Below are 25,369 nucleotides of genomic sequence, written 5' to 3' on the forward strand. Positions count from 1 at the left end.
GCGGGCCCAGCAGCGGTCCATCTTATCCCAATCCCCCCTATCCCCACCGTAACCCAGCAAGGCAGCAATCCTAGCTCACCCCCTCTCTCTCGGTCTCTCTACCACGGAAAAGGAGGCGGCGGCTTCTGCAGTTCTGCTTCGGCGGCGGTGGCAGCAAGGGGGCCCCAAGCGGCGCGGCCAGCCGGAGGTCCAACTCCAAGCTGCCCCCCCCCCCCCCCCCCCGCCAAAGCGGCGCAGCTAGCCGGAGCTTCAAGCGGTGCGGCCAGCCGGAGATCCAAGTGGTGGCGGCGGCAGTGTGCAGCACGAGTACGGGCGAGGCAGCAGTGCAGCACGAGCAGTTCTTCGTCTTCCCCAACCCCAAGCAGCAGCTTCATCTTCAGTTCTTCCTCTTCCCTAACCCTAAGCAGCAACAACAACGCAAGTCACTGGACACCATGGTAGATCAACAAAGTAACTTTATTCTCTTCTGATTTGCTAGTTTTGAATTTATTCTCTATATTTTGTAGCCTGCGTGAACTGCTACCTGTTTCCTGATGTGCTGTATAATATTTTTGCTTCTAATTGCTTTCTGTCCCATCTTTTTATCAGGCTGCATAGGTTAGTCAAGAAAATAATTAATTAAATCTTGCATAGGTTGCCATATTAACTCAAGCTTTGTACTTAAATCAAACTAGCACCGCCTCTGCCCTAGTAGCAGGTGCACAAGAATGGGCACAACATGCTATTAACTCAGACGACCCTGCATGGTCTCATTGTTACTACCCGACATAACCAAGAAGCAATGTCTGAAGTGCAAATACTATGACAAGCTCTGCAGTGGTGGAATTACCAGAATAAAGTACCATCTTGCTGGGATTAAAGGATACAATACTACTAAGTGCTCAAAAGTTCCACCTCTAGTGCAGCAAGAAATGTTTGCTTTGATTACAAATAAGACTAGTGAAAAGGAAGAGAAAGCCAAAGAAAAGGAAAGGGAAAGAGCTGAAGTTGACATAGATTACTCAGACTGTGGAAATGGCAGTGAAGATTCAGAACATGGCAATGTTGTTCTTGTGGTGAAGCCAAAGGAAACAAAAGGATCTAGTAGCTCTAGATCTGTAGTAGGTAGTGGTTCTATTGGAAAGCACTACAAGCTGCCTTCTATAGAGTATGCTAAGACGAAGCTAAGCAACAAGGTTCAAACAGCATTGACAACTCGGAAAAGAGAAGAGAGGAGGAATAGAACTTGTGAGTACATATGTCAGTGGTTCTATGAAGCTAGCATTCCACACAACACAATCAGCCTTCCTAGCTTTGCTAATATGTTAGAGGCCATTCGACAATTTGGTAGAGGTCTAAGAGGGCCCAATCCCTATGAGATGAGTGGACCATTCTTGCAGAAAAGGAAGGGAAAGGTGTTGGACGGATTCAAGGAGCATAAGGAGGCATGGGAGCTAGCTCACAAGTTGTTCAATCATGACAGATGCATGGACAGATAGGAAGGGTAGGGGAGTGATGAATTTAGTTGTGCATAGTACTCATGGGGTACTCTTCTTAGATTCAGTAGATTGCTCAGGTGATAGGAAAGATGGCAAATATATCTTTGACCTTGTGGACAGATACATAGAAGAGATAGGGGAACAACATGTTGTCCAAGTGGTGACTGATAATGCTAGTGTCAATACAACTGCAGCAAGTCTATTGATAGCAAAAAGACCTTCAATATTTTGGAATGGATATGCTGCTCATTGCTTGGATCTCATGCTGGAGGATATTGGGAAGCTTAGACCAGTTGAGGAAACAATTGCTAGTGCAAGACAAGTGACTGTGTTCTTGTATGCTCATACTAGAGTGTTGGATTTGATGAGAAAATTTCTTAAGAAAGACTTGGTTCGCTCCGGGGTTACATGATTTGCCACTGCTTATTTGAATCTCAAAAGTTTGCTAGACAGCAAAAAAGAGTTGATACAGCTATTTAAATCATATGAGATGGAAGAATTGGTTTACTTGAAGCAGGCCAAGGGAAACAAAACCAACAAAGTGGTCAAGTCTCAAACCTTTTGGAAAAATGTTGACACTGCAGTTAATTTCTTTGAGCCATTGGCTAACATGTTGAGAAGAATGGACAGCGATATACCATCAATGGGATTCTTCCATGGATTAATGCTTGAGGCAAAGAAAGAAATTTCTGAGAGGTTTGACAATAATAACAACTGCTTCAAAGAGGTTTGGGAAATCATTGATAAAAAATGGGACAGCAAGCTCGAAACTCCACTACACCTGTCTGGTTACTATTTGAACTCCCACTACTATTACCCAAATAAGTCAGAGATTGAGAAAGACGGATCATTTAAAGCAGGTGTGATTTCCTGTATTACAAAGATGGTTGATGATGAAGAAACCCAGTACAAGATATTTGAAGAACTCGACATGTATCAAATTCAGCAAGGGAGTTTTGGACATGAAATTGCCACAAGGCAGCGAAAGAACAAGAATTTCAATCCAGGTGAACAACTGAATATGTGAACTTAATTTGATTGCTGAATATCATATTTTTGTTGTAACTTGTTTAATGTTTATGCAGCAAAATGGTGGTTGAACCATGCACAAGCACACCAAATCTTAGAAAATTGACAACAAGGATTCTGAGTCTGACCTCCAGCTCCTCAGCTTGTGAGAGGAACTGGTCAGTATTTGAACAGGTAAAAAAAATTTGCGACATGCAATTTTGTGTCCATGCTATCTTTTTTAAATTGTAATGTTTCTTCATGGAATTTAAATCTAACCTGCAGCCTTGTGTTCACTACTTGACTCATAGGTTCATACAAAAAAGCGCAATAGGCTACTTCATGAAAGGATGAGAGATCTTGTGTGTTAGATTTAACTCTTAGTTAAGGAATAAGAGAGAGAAGAAGGATACAGATCCCTTGGAGAAGGAAGTAGATGATGTTGTGGCAGATGGTGATAATGAATTTATTGCTGGTATTATACCTTTGCCAACTGAAATGGAACAACAATGTGCACAAGAATCACAGCAACACATACACCACAAGAAGCAGAAGTAGAAGCACAAGCACAAGCTAAAAGGAAAAGGCATGTGCGCCCTAAGAAGAGGAAAGTCAGAAGCCTACAGCCTTTGATGAGAAATGGTCCAGTGCAGCCTGAAGCTCCATCATCCAACTCAGAAAATTGTGATGTTGGTATTCCAATGCAGACTACTGACTCTGATAAGTCTCCCTCTCCCTCACCCTATGTCTCTGAGTCTGATGAGTGATGACTAGAAGAAATGAAGATTGCAATATTGCCTCATATTAATAATTTAGTATCCACTATTCAGAACTCTTGATGATCTTCGTGTTGTGTCTTTATTTCAGAATGTTGTACTTTTGTAAAACTGATGTTTCAGTATTTTGTTAGCCACTTAGCCTGTGATGTCATGTACTCCTATGAACGTGTAATGTACTCCTTTGAACTGGTTACGTATCAGTTGGTAATGGTTATGAAGTTATGCTAAGGTCATGTGTTTTTCTCTATTTTTTTTTGCAAAAACAGCTAAATGGTATAGCTATAGCTATCTCCCGCTATAGCTGCGCTTAGCTGTTCGGAAGGCCAGCAGCTAAGAGGCATAGCGGGGCGATTTAAAACCTGGGGCTACATCAGTTCAGTTTACAGCAGTTCGGGGTTACAGGAGGGATGAAAGATATTACATCGGCGTTCTGCACGGGAGAAAAGAGCGAGCACCAGGAATCCGCGCCGCCCAGAGCTTTGTATCATCACGGCAGGGAGCGCAGCAACCAGCGCATACCCCAGGCGTGCCCAGAGAGCGAGAGCTGTCGGACACTGGAAGATGATGTGGTCCGTCGTTTCTTCCAGGTGGCCACAGAGGTCGCACCTGGCGTTCGGCACCACGTGCTTCTCGGACAAATTGCCCCTGCATGGTAATGGTATTCGTTCCTGGACCAAGAGCCAGATGAAGAACTTCACTCGTGGCGGAGCACGATTCTTCCAGACGTAGGAGGCGAAGTGGCAGGGAGAGAGGTCCGTGGCTGCCATCAGAGTGCGATATAGCACGGAGCACGGACATTCTGATTTCTGAGCTCGCCGTGGGTTCCTTGCAGCGGGCAGCACCTGGTGTCGTCCCGTCCCTCAGTTGCATGCCGTTCAGCATCAACAGCAGTTTCACCTTCTCCGCCGCAGGCACTCTAGTGGCCCTGTTTCGTAGGAAGCGGTCGACGCCCCCTTGTAGAACATCGCGCACCATGGCACCCGAAGTGACCACATGGCTGTAGAGCGCCGGGAGAACGTCGCAGAGCGGCCCCTCCGGAAGCCATGAATCTTCCCAGAATGCAGTGCTCGAGCCATCCCGCACACTGACCGTGGTCAGGATGCAGTAATTGGGCAGCAGGGCATGCAGGGAGGTACAGTGCCCGCCCTCAATGTCACCTTCCAATGAGACATAATTCCTGCAAGCAAGGTCACCAAGGAAAAAGGCTTGATCATTATTTCTCCAGGAAAAGAACGGCATTTACAATGCCTACTGGCATCACAAAAGGACCTCAGGGAAAGTGTAACAATCACCTCGTATATAAGCAAGCAAGTGTGAGCAGCATAGAATGCATGAAGCTACTCAGTCTTGGAAACTTTTGGAACCAATCGGTTCCTAGTTTTAGGTAACCGAAATCTGCTAAAACCTGAAGAACCGATCGGTTCAGTTCGCTCAGACTGAGCGCCCACCCCTTGCTACTCTGTTGATCTAGATGAGTGCAATGTGAAGGAACACTTGGTTCACAGCTGCTTAAGATGGCACTGGCCGGACTTGCCAATCATAGAACCACTAGGAAGATCTGAAGTTGCTCCAGCTAGAGTAGTAGTTATATGTTGATTACTGAAGTGCCAGAAATCTCCTTGAATCAACCAAATCTTTGTGCCAACACAGCTTGCATGCCAAGCTTGATCTAGAAAACTAAAGGAACAACATGAGAGTTTTCACATTAGCTGACTATGATATTTGTAACTGAATTCAAAGATTGAGTAGACTCTTACTGTTATCAGTAGCAACAGTTAGGCAGGTTTACAATTGCGCAGTTGAGTAGCATACATTTCGTTGCTTATCAGAAAAATAAATTGCTCTCCTGTGACATGGAAAGGTTAACACTTAATACATAATTCATGGTAATTAAGAAAAAACTATGAATATCTAACACTACGGGAAACATGAAAATTGCCGAGTGTATTTTTTTTGCCGAGTGTTTTTTTTCGAGCACTCGGCAAACAAGCTCTTCGCCGAGTGCCAAGCCAAAAACACTCGGCAAAAAAAAAACACTCGGCAAAGAGGGGGGTTTGCCGAGTGTCAAAAAAACACTCAGCAAACAGGGGGGTTTGCCTAGTGTTTTTTTTGACACTCGGCAAAAAAATAATTTTTTTTCATCTTTTCACCATGAAATTTTTTCTACTCCCCACATACAACATGTGGTACTCCATGTTAAAATTTGGTATATTTTTGGATTTATTTGCTATATTTATTTAATTAATTGCATTTCACGGGAATTTTTGGTATAAGTCAAATTTGAACTGCAAGTGATTCAAATTATGGAACAAAATGAGTAGAAAAATGATATTCATATTATTCGGCCCAATTTGAGACCTGACCCATGAAATGACAAGAAATTTCGAACATCTTGTTCAAGAAACACGACCACGAACGTGTGGCAGTGGTATTTTTAAATTATAAAAAAAACAAGCAAAGTCTGAAAATCATGAGATTTGTCATGATGTGATGATATCATAGGTGGAGGCTGTGGAAAAAAATTGAGAATGTTTTGCACATTTCGTCACATACGATGTTTACAAACCGAAGCATCTCAGAAGAAGATTAGTAACGTTGAGAAGGATTGCATAAGATTTGGAGTCAAAATGACGGTCGAGTTTTGATTTGACTACAAAACTTTTTGTATAGTCAATAGAGAACATATATTGGTTCGTGTGAAAATTTGGTATTTTTTTGAAATTGTTGGATATTTTTAAAAAATTTTCAAAATAAGTTTGCCGAGTGTCCTACGTTGGACACTTGGCAAAGAAACCCTTTACCAAGTGTCCACGTAGGACACTCGGCGACCTTTTGTTTTTCCCAACCTTATCCCCGCACCGCACTGCACCGTTCACCTGCACCGCACCTTACTCCCTCGAACCTTCTTCCTCTCTCCCCCCGCCCCCGGCCCCACCGCCCGGCGCCCCCCGGCCCGCCGCCCCCGGCCCCACCGCCCGGCGCCCCCCGGCCCGCCGCCCCCCGCCCCGCCGCCCGACGCCCGGCCCCCGGCCCCGCCGCCGCCCGGCGCCTGCCCCCTCCGCTGCCCGGCGCCCGACCCCGCCCGCCACCGCCCCCTTCTTCCACTTCGGATCTGGCCACCGCCGCCCCCTTCTTCCCCTTCCCCGGCACCCTCCCCTCCGGCCGGATCCGCGCCTCCTTCTTCCCCTCCGGCGTGGATCCGGCGGCCCCCACCTCTCTCCCCTCCGGATCTGGCGCGTGGTGGCGGGTGGTAGCGGCGGGCGGCAGCGGGCGTGGCGGCGGCGTGGCAGCAGTGGGCGGCAGCGGGCGTGGCGGCGGCAGCGGCGGGCGTGGCGGCGGCGTGGCGGCAGCGGGCGGCAGCGGCATGGCGGCGGCAGCGGCGGGCGTGGCGGCAGCGGCGGGCGGCAGTGGCGTGGTGGCGGGCGGCAACGGGCGGCGTGGCGGCCGTGGCCGTGGATGGCCTGGGCGTGGCGGCGGCGGCGGCGGCGGCCAGCTGGAGCTGCCCCCGGTGGCCGGGGTATGTTTTTTTTTTTATTTTTTCTGGAAATATTGTTTGCCGAGTGTTTTGTGCCACTCGGCACACCCTTTGCCGAGTGCCCGACCAAAGACACTCAGCAAAGTTAACTTTGCCGAGTAAAACTTTGCTGTGTGCTCGTCGCCGAGTGTTACACTCGGCAAACACGTTGCCGAGTGTTTTTAGGGTTTCGCCGAGTGCCTAGGGCACTCGGCAATTTGTAGCTTTCCCCTAGTGTAACTATCTGTAATGCTACCTTAGGTGTTTGAGAATGGATATCTTATAAAACCTTCGCAAATATTTTTCCATCAAGGTTCATTGCATTGAAGAAAGAAAAGAAAAACTTGTGAAAGAAATTCCGATTGAATTATCAAAAAGTGAAACTAAGCATAAAACAGGTTTTCTGCAGCAATACCTCAAAAAACAAAGAAAAAATTATTCAAAAAAGTTCCTATATAATCCGAAAAGTACTATTCTGGAAAACTGGCAAAATCAATAGATAAATTCAGAGTTAATATGTTGTGGATGCAGCCTATTTCTGTAGCAGTACACCAAGACAACTTTAAAGTTGTTGGAGCAGCAAGCTGTTCTAAAACTGCTAAACTCACACATCAGTGTTCTGTGAGTGAGAAAACTCTCCATCAATAGTTTTTTATCAACTCTAATACAAAAAGTTTAAACTACTCAATAATTATAAGAAAACGACATCCAAATAATTAGCAAAATAAGTTCCAATGGAGACTTTTTTTTTGGAACTCTATGTGGCAGTACAAAAAGAAGTTTTATATTTTGCTTTCTAGGTTAGCTGCTGCCACTTCTTTTGCTTACATATGTTCCAATGGAGACTTTTGCAGATACTGAGAATACATATGGACATAAGTCCATCAAACTCCAATAAGTATGCTAACTTGGAATACATAAAATGAGACATCGGTGATACCATGTTGGTACAGCAAATTAGTCCAGCATCAAGCAAATAAATTAGGATATCAGAAAAGCATAAGGATGCAATATTTTGTGCAGCAATACATCAGAAAACAAAGGCCAGTAGTCAAAAAAGGTCCTACAATCTGAGAAGTACTATTCTGGTAAACTGGCAAAACCAATAAATAAATTCAGAGTTAATATGTTGGTCCTACAATCTGAGAAGTACTATTCTGGTGACTGGCAAAACCACCAAATAAATTCAGACTTAATATGTTATGGATGCAGCCTATTTCTGTAGCAGTACACCAAGACAACTTGAAAGTTGTTGGAGCAACAAGCCGTTCTTAAACTGATAAACTCACACATCAGGGTTCGGTGAGTGAGAAAATTGTCTATCAATAGTTTTTTATCAACTCTAATACAAAAAGTTTAAACTCCTCAATAATTATAAGAAAAAGACATCCAAATAATTAGCAAAAACAATAGGTAGAGGATTAACAAAAAAATATGGATCAAATTTGTAGATATTTTGTGGGACTCTCGGATGATTTTGCATATAGGATACTAACCAGTTTATGTACAGGGTGTTAGATATATCCTGCGATGTTCACGCTTGACAACTGAGAATCATGAATGGATACAGTGAAATCCCAATTCAAACAATAGCCCTGCGCAGTAGGTGAAACACCAGTGGGTTACTCGGAAGCGAACCATAACTGTAGTCAAATAAACAAAAAGAGAATATAACTGATGTTCATAGGGTTAGGAAAAGCAAGGGAAATTGGTGACTAGGAAGTTCCACCTCTTTGTTACCTTGGGTAAATCAGGCTCTGACTATTGGAATGGTTCCTATCAACTTGCGGCAATGCCTTCTTAGTTCCTCGCTGTTCCTATTACCGACAACCAATTCTCGCAGCGAAATTGGAAGGTATTCCACCTTTGGAAGAGACCGGATGCCTGGGCAGCGTCTGATCTCTAGTTTTTGCAGTGAATTTGGGAGGCACTCCTTGTGTATCGACCGGATGCCTTGACAATCGTTTATCACCAACTCTTGCAGGGAACCTGGCAGGCCATCCTTGGGCAGCGAGCAGATGGCTTTACAAGTGTCGATGTCTAGTCTCTTGAGGTTCGAAAGTCTATGCAGCCCTGCAGGGAGGCACTGCAGCTTGTCGCAGTAAGAAAATCCAATCCTCTCGAGGGAGGTGAGGAGCTGAAGGGTCTCCTCTTGCTCCTTTGTGAAGCGCTCCACCTCTTTGACCCCCGAAAAGTTCAATTCGGTGAGCGAGGAAGAGAGGAAGGCACAGATGGGCGCAGCAAGGAGACCCGCGACGTCATCCGTGCCAAGCTCCTGCAGTTTGGATGAAGAGGATGGAAGCTCTTGTTCACGCGGTAGTGAGGGCTCGGAACCAGCGAAGAATTTAGGGGTTTCGCGGACAGTTAATTTGGTGAGACGGCCTTGGGCGAGGAGAGACTGCAGTCCCTCGCCTTTAAGATCCCCACATTCCCGTATGAGTAACTCTGTGAGAGAGGTGAGGTTCGAGAGAGGGAGCAGCGTTTCCATGCCCTCCACGCCTATCAGATAGAGATATTCCAGGGAGGTTGGGAAAGGGAAACAAGAAGAAGAGGAGGACGATGAATAGGAGGAGAGGAACCTGGGGCATCTCTGTATCCATAATGAAGTGAGGGAGCTCAGACCTTGGAGGCCTCCACCTCCGGTTCGTCCTTCGTCTTCGTCGTGGTCGAGTAAACCTGGGCAGAGGACCAAATTTTGGTAGTCCGAGATCGACAAATCTTGTAATTGGTGAGGCAGCAATAGTACCCCTTCTGATGTTGCTGCTGCTGCTATTTCCTCCTCTGCTCTTGCGCCCTGCTGCTCGTGCTGTCCAACTTGTGCCTCCTCCACTTGGTTAACTGAAATTGACGGCGGTCTTGGCAGTGCTTCCATCCTCTTATGCAGGCCCACAACGCCTAACCCTGTTAACTTCTCACACTTGAACATTCTGAAGATGAGGAGGTTTGGGAAGTAAGAGAACAGTCGTGTCAGCCGCTGCCCATTAGCACCATATTGACCATCACCTTCAGCCGAACAAAAGGCATCACCCATATCATTTATCCAGAGGTGCTCTAGGGATGATAGCTTTTCGAGGTGAACCAGTGACAAAGGAGGGCATGTCGTCACCTGCAATACTTGAAGTTTGGATAGGTTATGAAAGGCTAACACCCTCCAAAAAGCACTATCCAATGTGTCCTTTCCCTTAATTTCCAAGATATGTCCTCTGAAAGACAGTCGCTCAATATCCGAACCAGCTTGTACAATCTCAGCTCTGCAAGTAGAGCTAGACCATGGAACACAAGGCAATGATGATAGCTTTGGACAATCTGTAATTTGGAGCTTTTCTAGTTTAGGAAACCAGGTCATGTTATCCTCAACGTCTTGTTCATATCCAGCACAATGTGAAAATGGCAATTCCATGAGTTCTGGGCATTCATTGATGACGAGTACTTCCAAGTGAGAGAACAAATCAGAAGGGCCATTTCCAACCCATTTTATCAATTTTGGTACCTTTTCCAGTTCTAGCCTCTTCAATTTTTTGAAGCTTTGTTCTGGTATACAGCTTTTACAATGTTCACCGACAAACCACATCTCTCCTAGAGGTGGAAATGTTTTCCAAGATACATTACTCACCCGAAGAGATTCCAAAGTTTTTACCGAGAGGTTCATACCAAGCCATGAAGGGCAAGTATCACCTCCATGCCCAGTAATAGATAGCTTGCAGAGATTGCTATGTGGCATAAGACTTTCAAGGATATTCTCTTCTCCTATAGGATCCTTATTGGAGCGATTAATATCCCAATCTAGTACGAGGTCTTGTAAATGGTGTTTTTGTATTAGTTTTATTGCAACTGCTTCTTCCTTTACTTTAACCTTTTCAAGATTGTAAATGCCCAGTACTTCAAGCTCTAGTAGTTCTGCTAGTTGCTTTAACTCAAAACCTTTATTTTCTTTCTTAGCTTCAAATCTTCTTAGTTCTCGTAGAAGTTTCAGGTTTCCTACATTGAGAATGTCTGAATGAAGGCTATTATTACCAGGGACAAGAAAATGTTGCATGCTTACGAGGTTGCTTAAATATCTTGATGGAATAGGGCAGTCCCTGGAATCTTTAATGTCTAGGATCTTCAAGTGATATAGTCTTGAAATTGTTCCTGGTAGATCTGTTTCCAGAAAATGGTAACTCCCCTTAATCCTTAGGTAGCGAAGATGGACAAGCTTTGAAAAGTTCTGCCACATATCCTCCACAATATATGATGCTCCAGACAAAAAAATAGCGCGAAGGGCTCTAGCTTTCTTAAACAAATTACCAAATGTTTTGGAAAAACTCTCCACATTTTCACCAAACAACATCAATGTACGTATGTTTTCAATTTGTAGCCTTTTATCAAGTGCATCAAGATCCTTCTCACAGTCTTTATAAGTAATTATATCCTCAACATCTTTGTTTTCCACAAATATAGACAAGTGGCGTACTGACGGCGGGATATGTACAGACCTCACTTTAGATATTTGTATGCTAAGACAATCGTACCGTGAAACTTTCATGGCCAGCTCATGTAATAGGTCATGGATAACATAATAATGACGGCCATTGTCTTTTTCGTTCTTTTTGAAAAATCCATAGTTGACCAAGTCAATCAAATAACTCTTGCCAACATCTTCTATTCTTATGCTCTGATCACCCAGATGTAAAACATCTAGTCCTATCCAAAAGTGAACTAACTCTTTGCTGTCAAATTCGTAATCTTCAGGAAACAAAGCACAATAGGAAAAGCATTGCTTTAGGTTAAGTGGAAGATAATCATAGCTAATCTTCAACGCTGGCATAATGTCATTGTCACTGGTTTGGAGTTCCCATTCTTTGCTCTCTAGAACCCTTCTCCAATGCTCCAAAGTGAGCTGTTTTCTTAGTAATCTCCCTACAGTTTTTGCTGCAAGAGGAGAACATTTCAGTTTGACCATTATTTCTTCCCCAATTTCAATTAACTCAGGATGATCTGACCATGACTCATGTTTGGTAGATACACATGCGTCAAAGAAATCCCTAAAATTTTTAGCTCCTAAACGATCCAATTGTATTTGAGAATCACCTGTCTTAACCATTTTGGCCACATCTGACATTCGAGTTGTGACTATAACCATATTACCTTTTCCTCCACCTTTTCTAAATGGTGCTAATAGTTTTTCCCACTCATCCTCATGACATTTCCATATATCATCCAGGACAAGCAAAAACCGTTTACCTTTTAATCTTTGCTCAATTAGCTCTTGATCACTACCACTTTTCTTTTCATCTTTAACTTCAGGAATCTTTTTCACAGCTTCTTGCGCCAATCTATCTGCATTGAAATCCAGAGAGACGCATATCCAAATTGTAATTTGGAAATGGCTCCTCGCTTCTTGGTATACATGTTGTGTGAAAGTTGTCTTCCCAATACCGCCCGGGCCAATAATTGGAAGCACAGTAAGTTCATTGGCAAAACATTCACCGTGGGTAATGGAATCTACAACACTTTGTTGCTCTTCTCCCTCCCATACAATTTAGGCTCTGTAATTTCCTCACTGGTTGTGGGCCGTTCCATGGTGGCAGTAGTGATACCTTTGGAGCCTATCAGCTCTAGATTAAGAACGGTTGAGAGCTTAGCACAGATGGGCTTGAGCTTCTTTACGATCTCTGTCATCCTTGTAGATATATCCACCCTATCAAACTTCAATTTTGGTATCTGTGCAGTTTGTCTTCTCTGCGGTACCTTGGACGGCCAGGCACCACATAGAAATCGTCGTCCACGACCTGGCATGTTGGGATCCTCCAACACGTCCGGGCGGGCATCACCATCGACAAATATGGAAGAGCAGCATGGGAGGCGTTTACCGACAGCATTGGCAGTGTTGCGAGCAGCAGATGTGACCTTCGGCATGCATCCGGCATCAGCACCGACCTTGTTGTTGCCATGGTTGGGCAGTGGAGAACTGAGTCATTAGTGGTCAATTGTTCTGATCAAGGTTAGTTTATTTCAGAAAGAGAAAAATTGGATAGAGGGTTGAAATGAAACAAAGAAAGAAATTAAATGTAAGGGGTTATTTGCATAAAACAAACTGACATCGCCATGTCATGCTGCCAACATGTCAATAAATCAGTGCAGCGAGTGTATTTGGACATGATATGATCGTACATGACAACTGGTTGGATCTATCGGAAAATATTCAGTGCAAACTACCATCTCGGTGGAAACGTGAAAATCACTATAAAATTCATACTTAGAAGTTTTCAAAAAATTTGAAACAATGCACGTTCATTGTATATCTATAGATTTACTTTGTTGCAAAAGTTGAGATACAAACTCGATGTACAAAAAATCATACAAAAATGACAAATTTCGAGTGCAACTGCACTATAAGACAAAAATTCCGGGTATAAGTATTCCCATGCATATGCACTTGAATTTTGTCATTTTCATATGAATTTTTATATAACAAGTTTGCATCTCAACTTTTGTTAACTTTTGCAACAAATTACATCTATGGATAAATTATAAATGCGCATCATTTCAATTTTTTTAAAGACTTCTAAGTATGTTGTTTAGAGGGGTTTTCATGTTTCCATCGAAGATATGGTTTCCACCGAATATTTTCCTCTATCTATTTGCATGTTTCCCAACTTGTTAGACTGAATCAGTGCATGACAACTGGTTAGATCTATTTGCATGTTTTGCAACTTGTTAGATCATATCATGTCCAAATACACTCGTTGCACTGATTTATTGACATGTCAGCAGCATGACATGGCGTTGTCAGTTTGTTTTATGCAAATAACCCTTACAGTGATCGTACATGACAACTGGTTAGATCTATTTGTATAAGGTTTTTGTATGTACATCTATTCAGATGGTGCTTTGATATTGAACTTTGACTGTTTCATTGCTCTTTGTTGTTTGCAGTATATGAAACACTTGTACTTTGTATTAATGTTTTCTTTTTGCGACCGTGCTTGTCCAGCCACAATAAAAGCTCATTTCAATCGCTAATAGATAGGGCAAAAAGCGTGCCTCATGTTCCAGCATCTTTCATTCCTCCCTTTCATCCCTCACACACTTGGTGACACAAATAAGCGAATAGCCCCCCAGCCGTGTCAGCACACATGTGAGCATAGACGACATTTCCCAATCTACTCCTCGACATGACAACATGATATAACACAATTCCAACATTATTTTCATTTAAAAGCTAGCGTGGCGTATATTTCTACGACACCTTGTTCGCTATGATGATTTTTCTTGTACAACAAGACACTGGTGGAAAACGCGGCATTAGTCCCGGTTGGATAGAGCCATAGATCCCGAAAATTCAACTGGGACTAAATTTTCGAGACAAAAGGGGGGTTCTTTAGTCCCGGGTCATCCACACGGGACTAAAGGGTTAGTCCCGGTTGGTGTTACCAACCGGGACTAAAAAGTTTCCAAGAAAATAAAAAAAGGACCCAGCCGCATCGGCCGCGCCGCTCGCCCGAGGCCACCCGCGCCGCTGCCCGCATGAGGCCGCCCTCGCCGCCTGCCGACCACGAGAGGAAGTATGAACAATGGGTGAAGGATCATGGGCGCTTGCAGAAAAGCCAGCAGCAGAAGTGCTAGAACCAAGCACGGGGAGCTTGCTCGAGGCCATACAGGGAGCGGCGAAGACGACATACCATACCCTCAGGAACATAATAGCCAGGTGGTGGCACCATATAAACCTCCTCACGAAGTTCACCATTAAGAAAAGCATTCTTCACATCAAGCTGAGATATGGACCACTCACGAATAGAAGCCACAACAAAACGAGTGCGAACAGTAGTGATGTGAGCCACATGAGCAAATGTCTCATCATAGTCACGACCATGCTCTTGCTGAAAACCACGTGCCACGAGACGAGCCTTACAGCGCTCAATAGAACCATCTGAACGGGTCTTAACCTTATAAATCCACTTACATGTGATAGGACGAACATGTGAGGGAAGAGGTACAAGATCCCATGTGCTAGTGCGCTCAAGAGTAGCAAGCTCCTCTACAATCGCGTGCTGCCATTCTTCATGAGTAATGGCATCATGATAAGAAGTTGGCTCAGAAAGAATAACATCAGCATGAGGAAAACCATACCGGTCTGGAGGGTGAACCGAGAGACGATCATGAAGAGCATATCGTGGAGAAGACAAATCAAAAGATGGCTCATCAAGAGGAGAAGACATACCAGAGCAAGATGGCTCAGTAGGAGGAAAAGAAACATCAGAGGAAGACACACTAGAGGAAGATGGCTCGGCAGGAGGAGAAGAAACATCAGAGGAAGATGGCTCAAGAACCCGCCGAGTACATACATAGAAACATGTGACAGGTGGTTTGGTGTCATAAATAGTACCCATAGGAACCTGTGGAGTGGAATCGGAAGAAGAAGGCTCCACAGATGAAGGGGACACAAAAGGAGGCACTACAGGAGGCTCATCAAGAGCCGCAGAAGCAGGCACTAGGTGTGGAAAATGCATAGGAGCAATAGGAGTATCAGGAAATGTCAGAAAAGAAAGGGGTTCAACGAAAGATGCATGAGAATCATTAGGAGAACGACGGGAGTAGAAAGGATGAGACTCATCAAAAGTAACATCCCAAGAAATCCTCATCCGATGGCCAACAGGATCCCAACAACGATATCCCTTATGCTTAGCACTATATCCTAGAAAAACACACTCAACAGATTGAGCGGTCAGCTTCGTGCGCTCACGAGGTGCAAGAAGCACATAGCACACACATCCAAAGAGACGAAGGCTAGTATAGTCAGGCAGCTTGCCACAAAGACGCTCATATGGAATCCCACCTTGAAGAGTAGAAGAAGGTTGAATGTTAATCAAATAAGTAGCTGTAGAAACAGTTTCAGCCCAAAAATGCTATGGAATAGTAAAGGCAATCATCAGAGCATGAGTAGTCTCACGCAAATGATGATGCTTGCGCTCCGCAACACCATTCTGAGCATGAGCACCGGGACAAGATAACTGGGCAAGGGTGCCCTGCTCAGAAAGAAATTGATGAAGAGCTCCATACAAGTACTCCCCAACAGAATCAACACAAAAAACCTTAATAGCAGTGTCCAACTGAGTACGGATCATGGTGGCAAAATTTTTATAGATAGATAAAACCTCACTATGATGTTTCATAAAATAGATCCATGTGTGGCGAGAAAAATCATCTATAAGTATGATATAATATCGATGACCCCTTTTCGAAATGAAGGGAGTTGGACACCATACATCATAATGAAGAAAGATCAAAAGGATGTTTTGACACCGACTCACTCGAAGAATAAGGAAGTTGTAGCTGTTTTCCTAGCCGATAACCCTGACATTGATTCGAAGATACATCACCAGAAACTAACCCTAAAAGACCATGATGAACTAGTGTAGACAAACGTGAGCCACAAAGATGTCCTAGACGATGATGCCATTGAGCAAACGACGATGTAGATGATGTAGAAGAAGCGACTAAGCCCATAAGATTGGTAGAGACAACGGAAGGAAGACGAAGCCAGTCAAGCTCCCAAAGATGCTGAGAATCACGTCGACGAGGGCCAGTACCAACTAGGAGACCCGTGCTGCGATCTTGAATACAACAGGAGTCAGAATCAAGGATAACACGACAACCATGATCAGTGAGCTGGCTAGCAAAAATAGGTTGCATGGTCAGTTTGGAACATAAGAAACAATAGGAACATGAAAAGAGGAAGACAAAAGAGTGCCTCATCCTGCAACAGAGAGAGACGATCCATCTGCGGTTTGAACAATGACAGGAAGAGAAGAAGTACTAATGGAAGAAAGACTGGTACGATCAGGAGTCATATGAAAAGAGGCACCAGAATCTAGAATCCACAGAAGAGTACCTGAAGAAGAAGACTGAGAAGTAACAGTATAGAGGCCGGAGTAAGAGAACCAGCAGCTCCTGCGGGTGTAGAGGCAGCTAGGCGACGAAGCAACATGAGCATCTCCTGTGTCTCAGAACTAGCAGAACTTCGCTAGGAACCTCCAGTACCCAAACCACCAGCACCACTAGCACCTATGAAGAATGACCACCTTGGCAAGACTGAGCCTTATTCCTGTAACAATATGCATCCACATGGTTATCCCTACCACACCAGTCACATTTAAGACCACCACCTCCTCCACTCGCAAAAGAAGGCACTACCGAAGAAGGCGTCGTAGGTGGAGGAGTGGAGGCCTTGGAAGAGGAACGAGCATCCAAGACTGAAGAAGATGAAGACTGCAACAAGCCATCACTACAAAGAAGTATCTCCTCATTATGAACAGCAGCAAGAGCATCCATCAGAGACACACAAGGCTCATGGGAAACTAGCTGAGCACAAAGCTGCTCAAACTCATCACAAAGATGGGTTAGAAAATCATGGGTGCGCTTAGTCTCTAGAGCAACTTTTTGAGCCTTACAAGACTCACAAGTGCTAGGTGATAATGGAGGACCAATAGAGTCAAGTTGACACCACACTGCAGACATCTGAGCAAAGAACTCCTCCATTGTAGAGTCACCCTGTCGCAATAGTTGTTCTTTGACGTAGAGCAACAGTATATGTAGACTGACCGGTGTACTCATAACGCTAATGAAGAAAAGCCCAAATTTGATGTGCATGATCAAAGTCAACAGTATCTGCAGAAAGACTCTCCTCCATACTAGCAGCAAGAACAACACCAGCACGAGCATCCTCATCTAACCATGTCCTGTATGGAGCAAACTGAGACGCATATGATTCCATACTATCATCAAAATCATCAAGCAACTTCTTCTGTATGGCCTCAACAGCTGTGTCAGGAATAGTAGGCTTGACAGGAGGGACAGGAGGAGCTGGGTAGGGTATATCACCGGTAAGAAACTCCCATAGATGTAGACCATGCATGTGCAAACGTAGATGAGGAACCCAGTTACGATAGTTGGTGCCATTGAAAAGCACCAGACATTGCATAACCTGCACACCACCGGACGGAGGAACTGAAGAAGACATCTCCAAACAACACAATTGACGTTGATGGCAAGAGCGCAAAGGAAGCGGCAATCGACGACAAGAGCGTAAAGGAAAAGCAACAACAGTTTTTTTTACTAACCTGCGCTACTAGTACTCAAACAACCAACCGTGCACTGCAGAAACAAAGCAGCGCATGAACAGAAGCAGCGGAAGAATACGCAGAGCAACAATTGCTTTTTCTTTTTGCTTTTTTTTACGGATGCCTTATCTCTTCACGTGAGGACCAGGCAACCACAAGCGAACAACCCGACCGAGTCCTCCAACAGCACGAGCGAGTCCTCCGTCAGGGCCGATTCTGCATAATCAGGTGGGGCTAGCCCATCGGCAGTGATGAGCAGGCGGCAGGGCTGGCTACGACGAGTGGATGGCGGGGCCGGTGGCGATGAGTGGGCGACGAGCGGCGGTGACAGAACAAGTTGGTGACTGAAAGAAAAAAAACTTGTTGCTAGGATTGAATTGATAGAGGAAAACCAATCCAATCAATGGAAAAGGCAACGATGGTGGATGGATAGCACGCAAGTGCAACGTGCTTTTGGAATAGGAACAGCTAGGAGATTGAAACGAAAACCTAAACCTAGTTTGGCTCTGTTACCATGTTACGAATAGCACTTGTATTCAATATGGGGGCTCTAGGCCCAAATATATACATGTACAGGTATTAGGGAATATGAAAAACCCCTTAAACAATGGGAAAATACAAGAATACATATATATCTAACAAGGCTGCCCGCCCGCGCCGCCTGGAAGAAAGGGAGAGGAGGAGAGAAATAAGGAAGAAGAGGGGACAAGATAAGTGGAGAGGTGGGGGAAGGGTAAAGGCCCCAGGACCTTTAGTCCCGGTTGAAAATAACAATCGGGACTAAAGGTCCCCCTTTGTCCCGGTTGGAATTTTGAATCGGGACTAAAGCCCCCCCTCCCCCCCTAAGCGGTGGCCTTTGGTGACACATTTTTGACCTGGGACTAAAGGCACTTTAGTCCCGGATCCAAAGAGTCAACTGGGATAAAAGCACCTGGATGGAAGGTCAGTTCTTTGCTAATGAGATGAGCCACATCATCTTCATATGTATGGTAATTACTAGGGATGAGGGGCCTACTTCTATTTGGGTTAGGGATTAGTGATTTTGTGACTCAAAAGTATGGCTTCTTACTTTTCTTGGATATTCCTCTTTGCATTGGCACAAATTGTAATTATACAAAATCTGCATTTGAAAAAAATGGTCAAATTCCGTCTCTGATAGTCTGATGATTCGGTTGATTATAGGATTCTGCTGATTGATAATTTGCCACAGAATCCTGTTGTTTGGGTATACCTTCTGATTAATAATCTGTTAAAAAGCTAGGGGATAATCTATTTCAATGAGGGGATCGTATGGAAGCCAAAGCACTATTGAACAATAATTCACCTTGCAAACTTCGCTAAGGGCGTGATTGGTTGCCCGCGTCCCACTGTCTGTTGCATGACCCCAAAGCATCCCGTGCACTCTCGCGTGTTCGGTTGCTCTCCCGGAACCGAAACGGCGCACCCCCCCCCCCCCCCCCGTTCGTTTCCCCCACTCCATCCCACATCACCCTGTCCGCCCAGAGGGCTCCTTCGCTCGCGAGCCGGGATGGAGCGATGCTGGCAGGAAGATTTGGGCGGAGGGCGGGAGATGGCGCCGTATCGGGGCTAAAGGCGCGGGAGGTTACGGTGACCTCCCATCCTCGGGCCACTTTCTTTGCTCCCCTCCTCCCCGGTGCGCCTTCTCCTCTTCCTCCTCCTGTTCGACCTCGGTTCGCCGGTGGCTCGAGGTACTCCGGTGGCGCCCTGTGCCCCCGCCGGTGCTGCGACGGTACATCTCCCCCTCCTCTTTACGCTGCTTCATCCCCTCTCCCCCGCTGATCTGTCGATTCGTATTTTTTTGGTTGGTGTCGATGAACCCTAGGTTATTGTTCTGTCAGATCCGTGCGCTCCTTTTGTGGATTTAAGGTTGTGATGAACCCTAGGTACTTTTCCGATGCAGATCTATGGTTCTCACATGTGTAGAGGTCGATCTGATTTTTTTTTGGTTCTTGTACCATCCTATATGTGGGTCAGGGTCCTCCGGCGGCACCCTGTGCCTCCGCCGGTCCTGCGACGGTACATCTTGCTTGGTTTTCATGAACCCTAGGTTGTTTGTGCATCTGCATTTATGGTTTTCATGAACCCTATGTTCGTTCTTATGTGGATCTATGGTTGTCATGTATATTTGTCGATCTGATTTCTTGTGTCCTGAAATCATGCCTTACTGCTTTGCAACCAATCACGCCCTCCTGAGCTGAGCAAAGTGCCTAGGTCGATGATGATTCCTTGCCGCCGGAGGAGCACCTTCGGGTGTGGCAGCCACGTCTAGGATAAAATGTAGTTGAGAATGTTTGCTTGCTTAACAACATGACCCCAAGTTCTTGTATACTGAGCTCTAATGAACACTGCATTGTATTCTTAGACATGGACTTGCAAGGTAGGTGCCGGGCTGCGGCTGCTCTTGTTGCTGCTGTTGCTGCCTTGGTTTTTCTTGTGGTTTAGAAGGAGAAGTGAGGATGCTCGATCTATTACCTATGGTCCCATGGCAGAGAGGGACAGAGAGAGGAATAGCAACCTCAGATGACCAATTGAGAACTATGTCCAAATGGAGGCCATTTTTGGGTCTAGTCAGGCTACTGGTAGGTTTGCCATGGGTTCCAATGAACCTTTAGGTGTACCAACTGACCTTGGCCACCTTGAGGGGGGGATGTTACAACAGAGACAATTAATTTAGATGGGAATGAGGGTGATTCTGGTAAGCAAAATGTAGGCTCCAATGGGCTGGACACCTCTAAGAGTTCTGATGATAAGGAAGGGAGAGGTGGTAAAAGGAGGAAGTTGGGTGAGGAAGAATACCAGCTGATGCATGGTATGACTGTTGCTGTTGCCTCTGTTGCAGAAGCTCTGAAAGCTCCTCAGCACAATGAGGTCCATGTAGATCTTTATGGTTGTGTCATGTCCTGTCCTGGGTACTCACAGGAGGCCTTGATGTTTGCACTTGTGTACTTGCTGAAGAACAAAGCAGAAGGCCTATGCTTTATTCAGATGAGTGAAGCCCATAGGATCCTTTGGCTTAGGACCTACCTGAGCCAATCTAACTTCCTCTAGGTGGTTAAGGACTATTATATGATATTTTGCTTGCCTATGCTATAGTCTGATATTTTGGGTTAGCACTAACCACTAATGGTGAGAGTAGAGACACCATTTGGAATATTTTGAAGGCTGCAAATATTTTTGTATAGCATAGGCCACATGGTTCCATCTGGTAAAGGTGGTTGGGAGGGATCTGTTGGGTGTGTAAACATGAACACCTGCACCTGGTCAATGTGATGGATGCCAAGTCTTTGTTCTGGTAAATTGAGCTTTCCTGGTGGTTAATGTGCTGGTGATGGTATTTTTCTTTCATCTTGGATAGATGTTCTGAATTGATGGATGCATATGTTTGGTTCAAATGAATGAACCTGTGCCTATGATGATAAACTTATGTGCCCAATTCAAAGTAGATGGGTACCACCAGATGACCTTGAGCTTGTGAGTGACTATGACATTGATCTTGTTCTTAAGACCTGCTATTGCTTTTGTGCTACCTGGTAAGTCCATCTTCTTTTCAGCCTTTCCTATATGTTGGTTGCTTCCTTCTGCCTTGATGGTTACTTATGTTATTTAAGGTAAGAAAATATGCCTATGATAATAAACTTATTTGCCCAATTCAAAGTATATGGGTAGCATCAGATGACCTTGAGCTTGTGAGGGACTATGGCATTGATCTTGTTCATCTTGTTGCCAACTGGTACTGCATGTTCCTTACTTATGGTTGTGTTGTTCCTGAGCTGTTGTCCATGTTGTGCTGCCACTGTTATTTCTATTGACATTGCTGTTGTTCCTGTTGCCATTGTGCTACTGTTTTTGGTCTTATTTTGCTCTTGTGTCACTGATGCTCCAAGCTCAAGGTCAAGGGAAGATGAAAATAACATCTAAGGCCAATTTTTTTGTAACTTAGCATATCAGACTTGCTATTACCATACATATACCTTTGCAAATTGGATAATATGCAAATTGGGTAACCTATCTTGGTTACCCAACATTTTTGTTGTTGTTGAACCTATCCCTTGCTACTGCTTCTTTCTGGTTCTGTTGTTGCTCAGATATTGTCCTGGTAGTTGCTCTTTCTGTTGGCAGACCTGTTGTTTCTGTTGCCTCTGTTGCAAATTGGGTAACCTGTCATGCTTGTGTCATATTACTTTTGTTGTCGACCTCCTTGGTACTGCTTGTTCCTTTTTCTGGTTGTGCTGTTGTCATACTTCTCATTCTATTGCCAATGACCTGTTATTTCTGTTACCATTGTCATACTGTTTGTGGTCTGCTATTGATTTAGTGTCACTGATGCTCCAAGCCCAAGGTTAAGAGAAGATGCAAATAAAATCTGAGGCCAATAGTTACTATATCCACCTTTTCTTTTATCATTCATCTACGTTTGCAATTAAATCAAGTTTCATTTCCTTTATAAGGCACAATGGCTTGGTACGTTGTGTACCGTGGTAGGAAGCCTAGAGTGTATGCAACTTGGGTAACCTGTCATCAGCAGGTCACCGGTTATCCAAACTATTGCTACAAGAGTTTTAGTTCCAAAGAGGAGGCAATTGCATCTTTCCTAGAGTGCACTGGTGACGAAGATGTCAAAGAAGTGACTGATGGTTCAAAAAAGACGGCAAATGAACTTAGTTGGCTCCATATCGTAGTTACGCTACAATTTATTATTATTATTGTACTCCTACTACTAGTTAATTATCTTTGGAAGTAGTCAAGCGCGAGATCAGCCTTTGTAATATTAAAACATCTCATGTTCATCATCTTTGTTGGTAACCTCACCAATATGGTGCTAGGGTGCTCCGATCTCATCCAATTCTATGTACCAAACACAATCTAGTGACTCCTATCGTACACACGAATGATACAACCAGAACAACCAAACACAACCTCGCATGATTCAGGCCGACAGCAAAGTGCAACCAAACAAACCCCCCTGTATCACTCTATTCCGTCTCCCACGATCCAGTACAATCCATCCGTTCTGGACGGTCCGGTCCTTTGCAACCAATCACGCCCTAAGGCCCTCTCCAATGGTTGAGCTAAAGGTTACCCACCTCATATAATAAGAGATAATAAAAAGATTACCGCTCCAATGGTTTATCTAATAGCATATTGTTCAAGTATTTTGGATCCCACAACACCTCTCTCATCAATAAATTAATAAAGTGTGCAGCTCACTCTCTCTCTATGAGCTATCTCTTGAAAAAGAGACAGTATACTCTCTCTCTTCTCACACTCTCTCTCCATGTAAGCAAAGTGATGAGTTAGCTTCCTAAAGTGGCATTGTTGGAGGAGGCCTAAGTCTCTTCTTATATTTGGAATGGAACTTGTGAAGCTACTTACCAAGCTCAACAAAAGATTGTTACCAACGAAGTTTTGCTGGTACACGAGATTGTGAAAAGTACCTGTTGGTGTCGTGGAGGACGACTGACAGCATCTCCTTGCTCCTAGTGTACGATCTCTAGCATCCATACCGTCTTATCCGCGTTGTCCATGAAGTAGTGATTTTCGCAGAGCACGAAGCAGACGACGTCAGTTTGTCGGAGCTCACGATGGGGTACTTCGGGGCCACACGCGGGAGGCGCCCGTAGTTCAGGAGCAGCCAGAGCTCGTCGCAGTCGAGCAATCCGTCCTTCACCCACGTCATCGGCTCCCCATCAGCCCTTAGGGTCAGGTTCGACGTGGTCACGTTGAAGGCGAAGCGGGAGCGCTCGCACGAGGTCTTGCCATGGCCGCCACAGCAGAAGCGGGGAGCAACGTTGACGAACCTCACCGCGTCCCGGCCGGCGGCGGCCAGGTTGCGGCAGTACGGCAGGTAAGGGCTCCGGTGGTAAGGGCTCCGGTCGTCGTCGCGGCGATACCCCTTGGGGGGCGGCACGGGCAGTGGCACGTACCGTACCTTGTCGGGGGAGATCCCGGCCTCCACGTCGCACAGGAAGAAGCCCCTGGCGTAGTCGACCCAGCACACATGAACCGGACGCCGACGGGCACGGCCGCCTGGAGCTCCGGCCACTGCGGCAGCTCGCCGCCTTCGTGGTGTTCGAGGTGTTCGATGGGCAACTGCTTGAGCTCCCACTCGCGGCGGCCGGACCGGAGCACGGAGAGCTCGGCCGTGTCATGCTGCCCTCTGTCTTCATCGTACATCACCTCGAGCAGAGCTACAAGGAGCTCACCCTCGTCGCTGGGCAGCATGCCGGTGTCGCCCTTGTCCAGGGAGCGCGGGCGTCCTTCGCCGCGTGGAGTTGGATCATGGCGGGCGTCCTTCTCGCGCTCGAGCTGCTTCGAGACGTAGCAGCCGGGGAGCAGCGGCAGCGTTGGCGGCCGGGCGCCGCCGCCTGTCTCGTATAGGAAGTAGTCGCACGTGTTGGCGTTACGGGAACCGTGCCGCCTCTTTGGAAACCAAATCTGGATGAGCAAGGAGTCGACGTGGGCGGCGATGATGCGGAGACTCTTGGACTCGTCGCGGTCCGGGAGGATCTGGTGCCTGGAGTCATTGCCGTCGCCGGGCGCGCCACCGATCCAGTCGCAGTAGTAGCGGGAGCTCTCCGGCGGCGGCGCCAGGACGAAGGAGACGCTGAAGAATTGGCCTGAGGAACTGCAGGAGGCCGCCCTAGTCTTGGCGTCGGCGGCGAAGAGGTCACTGTCCTTGTGGTTGTCGACGTAGGGGTTCAGCATGACCCAGCGGGGCCTCGCCGCCGGCGGATCCGAGAGTGCCTTCGGGTTGGTTAAGGTTTGCATGTCGCCACGGATTTGGATGGGGTCGATCGGTGAATCGATCTCGAGAAACTGAATCCTTCTGGCCCCGATTTATGGAGGCCAATTCTTTGACGTTCTCGAGATCGAAGAAACGTGGAAAGTGTCCCGAATCCATCGTACCTAGGACACCTGGAATAATTCTTTTTTGGGGGAATATTTTTCACCGTCACGAATTGTTCGGGGGCGTGCTGCGTGATAACTTCGAGTAGGATGTGTTACATGTAACAGCTCGCCAAGTGAAAGTACGTACGTATTATCATTATGAATGTACTCAGTACTCCTAGTTACAAAATATGTGATGCTTCGGTCGTGGTTAGTCAATTATCACAAACTTTGATCGCGGTTTTTTATGTGTTAATTTTGATTATCCAAAGTGAGACAAGTAGATTTGTTTCAAAACATAGTTTTTTTAAAAAATATATTTTTGCGATGCAGTCCCAATATTTTGAGATAATCACTGCATGATAGAGTTTCATCCGTACCGGCTCATCTATACCAGCTTACACCCGACGTAGTCAACACCGGCATGAATCCAGATTATCCATGTAAGTCTCTAACTCATGTTTCATAAGAAAATGAGTGTCGAACATTTTGTCAAAACAGATACGTTCAATTTAACTACATTTTTTCCAACGAAACTGTCATTCGTAGCCCCTTCCACGCCCTTCCTGGTGTGCAGTC

General features: G+C 45.5%; 1 non-coding gene and 1 pseudogene across 1 annotated transcript; one reads left to right on the top strand and one right to left on the bottom strand.

Annotated features, from left to right (window-relative positions):
- The first annotated feature begins 44 nt into the window (after positions 1-44).
- On the top strand, positions 45-3,493 carry LOC140223555 (uncharacterized; annotated as a pseudogene).
- LOC117834309 (uncharacterized) lies at positions 3,474-24,670 on the bottom strand. Its single transcript, XR_011896290.1, has 9 exons — positions 23,994-24,670; positions 23,484-23,877; positions 14,444-14,533; positions 12,861-12,874; positions 8,520-12,729; positions 7,036-8,374; positions 5,023-5,111; positions 4,558-4,942; positions 3,474-4,442 (listed from the first exon to the last, which is right to left on the bottom strand). It is a non-coding gene; the product is annotated as an uncharacterized protein (transcript).
- Between the last annotated feature and the right edge of the window lie 699 nt (positions 24,671-25,369).

The sequence above is a fragment of the Setaria viridis genome, chromosome 8, assembly GCF_005286985.2.
Source record: "Setaria viridis chromosome 8, Setaria_viridis_v4.0, whole genome shotgun sequence".
In the NCBI taxonomy this organism is placed as follows: Eukaryota; Viridiplantae; Streptophyta; class Magnoliopsida; order Poales; family Poaceae; genus Setaria; species Setaria viridis.